The sequence below is a fragment of the Aptenodytes forsteri genome, unplaced genomic scaffold (genome assembly GCF_000699145.1).
Source record: "Aptenodytes forsteri isolate BGI_AS27 unplaced genomic scaffold, ASM69914v1 Scaffold404, whole genome shotgun sequence".
Classification (NCBI taxonomy): Eukaryota; Metazoa; Chordata; class Aves; order Sphenisciformes; family Spheniscidae; genus Aptenodytes; species Aptenodytes forsteri.
The window spans coordinates 2,517,068-2,525,425 of record NW_008795629.1 but is presented as its reverse complement, the minus strand read 5'-3'; positions in this window follow the sequence as shown (position 1 = coordinate 2,525,425).

Genomic DNA, 8,358 nt, shown 5'->3' with positions numbered 1-8,358 from the left:
GGTTTGGGCAGATGAAATGAGTTGTCCAAAGCCAGGAACCAGGACTGGAACTCTTTCCTTCCCCCTTGTTTTGGTAGGTTACTGAACATTTTCTGGTTTCCTCTAAATCCCCAGTTCTGCCAGAATTGGCTAACTTTGGTCTTATGCTATGTCTGTAGAAATTAGGTCTGCTGTTTCAGGCAGCCAGATTGCCTATAAGAGAAAGCCCAGCAGGCACTGAACAGAGTGTTAGGCAGATGCAGAAAAATATAAATTCAGTGATGACTACAGTTGGTTTCGTGATAGTCATGAGATTTCACGTCATAACTCCCCCTGGAAACAACACAGAGAGCAGCCATGAAGCACGTGAGAAGTGTTAATTGCTTTGTGTTGTCCTGTACACGGTGCAATTAATATGTCATCATCCATAATGTACTCGGTAAAACAGGGTGAAAGTCATCAGATGGGAAACTGGGGGAAGTGTTTTTCACTGTTTTCAGTTTCTCCTTGTTTTAATTTTTTTCCTTACCAGAGGAAACCAAGTCGGGCAAAACCCCAGCAAGAACAGCCTGATGAGCAATTTACCAGTAAGCAGAAAAAAAAGTGGTTGAGCAATTGAAGCTGTGTGACAGAGTTATCACTTATAAGTTTATTTGTCACTTTGAGGGCTCTGACTGTCTGCTGTGTCACATAGGTATTGCACTGACAATTATATCAGTGTTACAGAGCAGAGAATTGGGCATAGACCCTACACAAACAATCTTCCCTCTGCATGTGCTGGGTACACGCCGGTAGCGCTGGGGACCTGTCTGGGTCTCGGGTGCATGGCACTGGGCACAGAAATGCTTTTCTCTTTGCAGTCCATCCCAAACCCAGCTGCAGGTGCTACGGGCTCCTACCGAGTTCAACTATCTTCAGATCAGATTCTAAATGTCAAAAAACCTTTATGCATAAATTTGGGAGGTGAGCTCAGGGAAAAGCAGCTAGATGCAGGCCAGCAATGCTCCGGCTCTGGAGCTCGCATGCTCTGGTTTCACATATTAGACAAGAGGCAATTGCATACTTCTTGGCTAGTTTTGGGTTTCAGGAGTGTGCTTCTCCCCTGCCTTTTTTTAGCTGTGTGGTGCTGCAGAGATGTATGATGAGGTAGTAATGGTAATGGGTCTTCTAGGTCAGTATGTCACATGTGACATCCTCTACTGTATACATTTATGTATATTACCTTCTGGGATGTCAGTGGAAAATGTGTTTCTGTGGGGGTGGGGGAAAGCCCTATTTTTTCTGTTTGTTTCCTATGTAGTATCGATGTTTAAAAAGCACTGGCTCAAAGAACATGGTTGTGTGCAGCATTTTTGTACTTGTCAACAAAGACAGAAATGGACTTTGTCATTTACAAGTTCAATTTTGTTAATTTGTAAATCTGATGGTATGCGCAGTTACGTTTTTAATCTATGTTTATCTATGGATTGTAGCTTAGCCCACTGAAACTGGGCTATTTGCCATCACTGCATCTTGTGCAAAGCGTTTTTCAATAGCAGTCAACTTATTCCCACTCTTTCTTCCCTCTTCCTGCCCCAAAGTCCTGAAATAATTGATTTCATATATTACCAGACATATGCCTGAACTTTTTTTAACCTGCAACATCTGTCCTCATGGTAGAAGAAATGATAGCTTAGCCAGTGAACACTGTTGATACGTAAGAAATGATAGCTTAGCCAGTGAACACTGATACACGGTGTCAGTGCATTGCATCAGTAGTTTCAAATACTCTAGTGCCCAACCATAAATAAACACCTTTCCAAGTGAGACGTGGTCAGAGGTGGTTTTCTTCTCCCTTTCATTGCTGATGCAGCTTGTTTGTGGGTGCATGTGCTGTACTGCAACAGTGATATTTTCCTACTTCAGTCATTGCTTATCATAAATCTACTCTATTTAAAATTAATAATTTGCAATAAACTTGATAAGCTCAAGATGCGATTGCCTGTTCTGTGTAGAGCCCATTGCCACGATATCTGAGCATTTCCCACAGGTGAAGGAATTTATCTGTGCGGTGTTCCAGAGAGGATGGAAATATTCCTATGCTGCAGTGGAAACCCAATTTCATAATTTCTTCATCTGGAAAGCCAGGAGATTTGGGTTCTGTTCTGATATTCTCTCTTGCTTTAACCTTTTTTTTTTTTTTTTTTTTTTAATATGGACCTTAAGCTAGGCACTTCTGTTTTGGAATAAGTCAGAGCATATAATCATGCTGCCTTTATAAGATCAACCTTGAGTGTCTTATACGGCAGGGTACTAATTTATTGAGAGAGGGGATATGACAGCCCTGTTAGCTTCCTGGAAAACTCCTGTCTGAAGTAGCCTTTCTAAGGAAGAGCTAGAAGTGCCTGTGTCATGGATAGCTAAAAGAACGAATAACAGTCTGGAAACCATTTATTAAGAAAGAGTCCTCCATTGATAGGGGCAAGCCTGCCTGCCCTTAATGGCTTTTTCTATTTGATCCTATCACTAAGAGTTTGGCCCTTGTATGAGAGAAGTTCAGTGAGTGACAGTCTTACCTTTTGTGTAGCACTGATTGAGAGATATTATTTCTACTGAGATAAGAATTATTCTGACAGTCTCATTACTGTCAAGTAAAAATTAAAACAGTCCTGAAACCGTAAGTCGTAGCCTGGAGTATCTATTAATTGATGCCCAGATGGAAAGGCGCCCTCCATGGACTGCAACAGTTTCCCTCATCAGGGACAAAACAACTTACCTGAAATAATTGCACAACTCAAAACTAAACACAGCCCTCTGAGAACGAGATGATCTGCTCTGCTCAGGCACTTTTTCACTTGCAAAGAAACTTAAAGGACAAAGGCAGGATGGGTAAGTGGCATCTATGGAAATAGCTTTTAAGAAGAAAAATTCCCAATTGATTTTTAATGTACAGTGTATATAGCTATAAATTGTTTATGAAATTGCAATACATACATGAGAAATCCATTTTTAAGAGTCCCTACAGACAAAGAATTTATAGGTAAAAAGTAATTTGGACCATCTTTCACCCTTCACCCCCATCATTTTCTTAGGAAGGGCAACTGTGTCTTTCCTGGTTTTGGTAAAATTCTCAATAAGATAAATTACACTTGCCTTAAACGTTACTAGTGCTGATCATGCGACAGACTGCTGAGTAACTAGTTCTCTTTGAAGGAGCGCTCTGCTGTATATAATGTGTGTGTGTCGATACTCATACCTTGAATAGATCATCTCCCTTCAGCCTCAGTATATGTGATAGAAAAGCAAAGGGTTTAGAAAGGTTACAGAGAAGATTATTGACTTTCATGCTTCAGCTGAAACTGAAGCTTATTCTGCCTGGGTTATTCCAGCAACCCGTTTACAGGAAAGTTTGTGCGTATTCCCTGAAATATTTTATTTTCTATTTTTTCTACACCAGGGCCTTCCCTTTTCCATCCTTAACACCGAGAAATCCTGGGAATGCAGATTGATCTGGCTTTCCAGTACCTTTTCTATACTACTGGCATATTAAGGAAATCCATATAGGGCCCGTCTTCTACATTTTATTGTGTATTTAAGAGTTTATCTGTGTTATCTGATCCTGACTAGTTTCAATGACTTTGGGAATTGGTCTTTCACCCAGAGGTGTGCATCATCCCAACCAGCCTCTGTGCATGCTGTGGGCTCTGGCTTTTTGTGCACTTGATCCTTTAATTTCCTTTTCCTATTCTGAGTACGCGGCTGCCAAAAGTGACATATATGACAAAATGGTGACATTTTCGATTTATCGGTACCTATGCCCTCAGGCAGGACGCATTATATCTTTTGGGGAAATTGGGACTCTAGGAATCCAGAACAAAGTGAAAGAGAATTGAATTATAGATGAGAGGATATTTGACTTCCTCACAAATCCTAAATCCAGGGCTGCAGACTACAAAATTAGCAGCATGTGTCTCATGAGAGCTGCCCTCACACCTCCCAGTTCACACTGAGACCTCATCCTGTGTTCATAGCATTCTGTCAAGGCATCTCTTTCTGGATTGACTTAGTACACTCATCCTGTGGACTCTTTCAATAATATATTCTTCCATCCAACCTACAGTTTTCAGGTTTCAGCATTGCAATGTATTTGTACCACCCCTCAGCATCATTTCCACTCTTCAGAAGGGCAAAACTCACAGCCCGAGAACTGTGTAATAAATTAATAGAGTCCAGAAGCACAAAGGCGACAGACCAAAGGGAGCAGTGCTCGCTGGGGCTTTAGGAGCCAGTTTGGGAACAGATACCTTACAGGCTGGGGTGAGATGAAGCTCCAAGAAGCCTTTGTGGTGCTTACCAAGACTACGTGCCCTCTTGGCCTTCCATGTGTATTTGTCCCTGAATCTGTCCCCATGAAATTGCAAATGCGAAAAACAAAACAGGCTATTTAAACTCGCTGTACATGCATTAAAAACAAATCACACCGTCCCAGCTCGGGAAAGGTAATTGACAGACTCAGAGCGCATGAAATCGCTGCAAAGCTGAGAGCAAAGTAAGAAGTGATGAAAATGTGTGTTAGCAATGCATTCTGAGCCATAAATACCAATTACTGAGCCACCAGCTGTAAGTCAACCTTATAGTTCAGGGCTGAAACACCCTCTTTTCCCTCCTTAGTGATAAAAAAAAAAATAAAGAAAATTAAAAAGGTTAAAGAATAAAAGATCTTTTGGACCTCCAAGAACTTGAATTTTTGCTTGTCTCTTGCACTAGTGAATTACATGAGTAACCTTGGTAGAAATTACACTTGCTAGAAATCCCTTAAATAAACCCATAAACCATCCTTCTCCAACTTTTGTCTGTCCCTCCTATAATCTGTTGTGCTGTTATACCAGGGGTGCTCTGCAACGTCTTCCCTCTGCAAGACTCAGCCCTAGTGTCATGTCTGAGAGGAGGCAGAGGAGTCAGGGTGGAGGGATGAAAACTGAGAGTAACCTTCTTCCATATTACAGTGTTAAAAGGATGCAATGGTGGGTATCTGTTCTTGTGGTGTTTCTTGGCCTCTGCTTCTCCCTGGACCCAGAAGAACAGAAGAATATCTGTTGTCGCTGGAGCAAGCATTTTCCTTCTTGCAATGAGGCAGGCAGCGCAGGTACCTCAAAACCCCTGTAAAAGTAGTAGTTGAAAGGAGGGTCCTTCCTACCCCTTTAGGCAGCGTACTTCACAGTCTCGCCCAGCACAGTAGTTTCAGCATGAAACTGGTGCTTGTTAGTCTTGCACAAAGCTTTTTGGAGATAAGGTTGATGTGAACGTGAGCACAGTGCGTACAATAAAAAATTGTCTAAAGGAAAAAGTAAAAAATCTGTAGCTTCTCCCTGCTTTCTCGCTATAAATAACTGCTTGGTTGGACAGTTTGGATTTTGTGCATCAAAAATTTGGATTCAATCAAGTTTCGTAATTGCTGGTAAAAGTTGTTTGTAGGATATACAGCAAGCAAAGATGGGGTTAATTCAACAACCTGCAATATTAAGCTAAGCAGCAGCAGTATGCACTGTATACTATCCATGTGTTTGAATTTTAATCTCATCAACAAATGGTCAGCAAATAAGGTTTCTTGCCAGGCTAATAAACTGTGTCCCTCAGCCACTGATTGAAAAACCTTCATTGCCTCAGCTCCTTTCCAGTCCTGTATGTTTTTGTTTACCCTGATACCAAGACAGTGTCTGCATTTTTATACCATTGCTGACTGTTTGTTTAACTCCTATTGCCCTCCTCCAAAAGCTGTTACTAACCTGGGAGCTTGCTTACCCCTCCCTATTTTGCTTTGCCTAATTTGACAGTGATGCAATGCCAAGCTTGCGTCGTCATGTTTGACTCTTTTAGGAAAGAGAAGGCATCAGGCCATCGATGGCTTTCCATCAGGTCTTGTCTCTTTTGTGCCACCTCATTAGTCAAGAGGGAATATTAATCCTGGGTGGGCTTCCCCTGGCTTCCTGTTTTATGCAGGTATGGCCTGAGATCCCACGCCGCTGAACTGAAGGCAAATGGGATTTTGCATGACCTGCGTGACATGGCTCTGCCTGCCAGATCCAAATGCTGATGAGCAATCACTCTCAATCCTACCTCTTCTCAAGCATGGCGAACCGCTGTTTGACCGCCTAAATGCTCTTGCTTTGACTTCTTTTCCAAGTCTCTTCTACCAATGTCAAGCTAGGTTTAGAGCGTCGCAAGCTTTCCAGAATGGTCTTGTTGAGCTCGTGGCTTCCAGACTAAGCCGTAGCGCTCTAATATTTCAAGCAGAGGCTTGGTGACTGGGCCCCGGAGGGATGCAGAGCTGTCCTCTGCCTTCAGACACATCAGATGAGGTTGATAATATTTGCAAACCCAATGAGCTGAAGTTTTAGTGAGCAAGGGCTCATTGCCCGTATTATGCACTGATGAAAAGGAGTAGGATTGGTTTCCTTCGCAGAAACCATTCGTGAAAGTCCAGTGGAGTGGTGTTATCTCCTGTTTATTTGGTGAGCAAATACAGTTCGTCTGGAGAAGCTTTCTATCAAGAATTGACATTTTTTTGGAAGTTAATGTTAGCTCCCAAGAATCTCAAACCTGGATGGTGGAACAAATTGAGAGCAGTTTTACTGGAAAAAAAGTCTTGCATCATGGCAGAGTGTGCATGCCCGTGCTCTGGTCTTTGCTCCAAGTTCTTATATCTTGCTGTCTTTCTTGCTAGGAAAATTCTGTCCCAGTAGGAAATGTTGCACAGGTAACTCTGTGGTAGTGACAACCTGGAGATTGCTTGTTGCTGGAACTGGGTGACCCATCCTTAGAGGTGGGTTGGATAATAAACTTTTGGGACAAAGCTGGGCAGTATTTCCGAAGAGGAGGACCTGTTTCAGCTATGCTGGGGATATGGGACAGTGACACCCCATTAGCATGTGTCTTTCCCAAACTGAAGGTAAAATTGAGCATTAATGCAAAATGTTGCTGCAAGCCTCATCGTACCAACAGGACTTTTAATATGGATGATTAAGTAAAACGTCTAATAGGGTGCAGTATGCTTAAGCTGTTCTCAGGAGTGGACATGGTTCATTGTGTTTTATAAAACCAGGAAACTTAAAACATTTTTTTTTTATTGTTCTCTGTAATATGGAGCATTTAAACTGTCTTGGTTTTCCCTATAATCTTTGCTCTGCTGACTTAATAAAATATTTGTAACAAACAGAAGTATGGATGAATGGAATAGTCAGGAATTATCTTCTTAGCCCTCATAAAAATAGAGAAATAGGCATAAAAAACCCCATAATGCAAAAGCGTATATTTTCTTGCCAGCCTTCATCTCTGTCTTCTCAGTGTATGTCTGTGGGCTTGGAGGATGCAGATTTTGTTTCCTGATCAAAGCTGTAATGGATGGAGATGACAAGGCTCATCGGTCCAGTGCTGCTGATAGTCTCCTTGCCAGCAGCACTTTTTCTTCAGAGTTAGCTCCTGACTTACTGCCAGGGGGGAGGAGGGTAATCAGCTCTGCTGGCCTCAGCCTTGGCAAGGGTGTCTGTTGCTCTTTTCCTCTATTGAAATGCCTTGCTGATTGGGTGCCTACATGAAGCTAAAACCTTGGAGATGACAGGATCCTAAAATTTTCTCCCCTCCATGTCAGATCAGGCACTTCAGACACCAGATGGATGGATGAGCAGGATGGGTTTCTGTTTCAAGCAGTAGATGAGAAACACAGAGACTTGAGTTAATTTCCTTTTTGTTCGTGTGTTTAGTTGTACTATTTATTTGTAACCCAATTTCTTCTCTAAAGTACCTATGCCTCATTTCCCCATCTCGGCAGTCTCGGTAATCCTACTTACCCACTCCATGGGGGTCTTATGAACATTATCATTGATAATGCGCTGTGTGACTCATTGATGATCACGGACATGTATTTATGTGTCAAATACCATTAATTCAGTCCTTCTCTTAAATAAAGTTTCTCAGTCTATGAGCGCTGATGATGGGGCTCCATACGAACACAATTTCCCTCTATAGATCATCTGCCAGATGCCACAGTGATCCTTAATGTAAAGCTAATGTCTTTTTCAAATTAATTTAAACAGCCTAACAGAGAAAATTAAGGATGCCATCACGTTCAGGGGCTAACTGCATGTGGGATGTGTAATAGGAAGTATAAATGCATTGTTAATCTCAAATTGCAAGTTCAGATCCAAACTACAGCTCCAAATTTTATTCAAATAGTTAACAACAAAGACATAGAGGTGTGCTTTCATCCTTAACAAAGATGGAGGAAGTTTTTGCCTAGATCAGATGAATGCTTTCATCTTCAGATATTGCTGGGTCATAGTTACGGTTTGATTACTTACATGATTTGAAAATAAAGTGGTGTTTTCTAGATGTGGGTGTGAA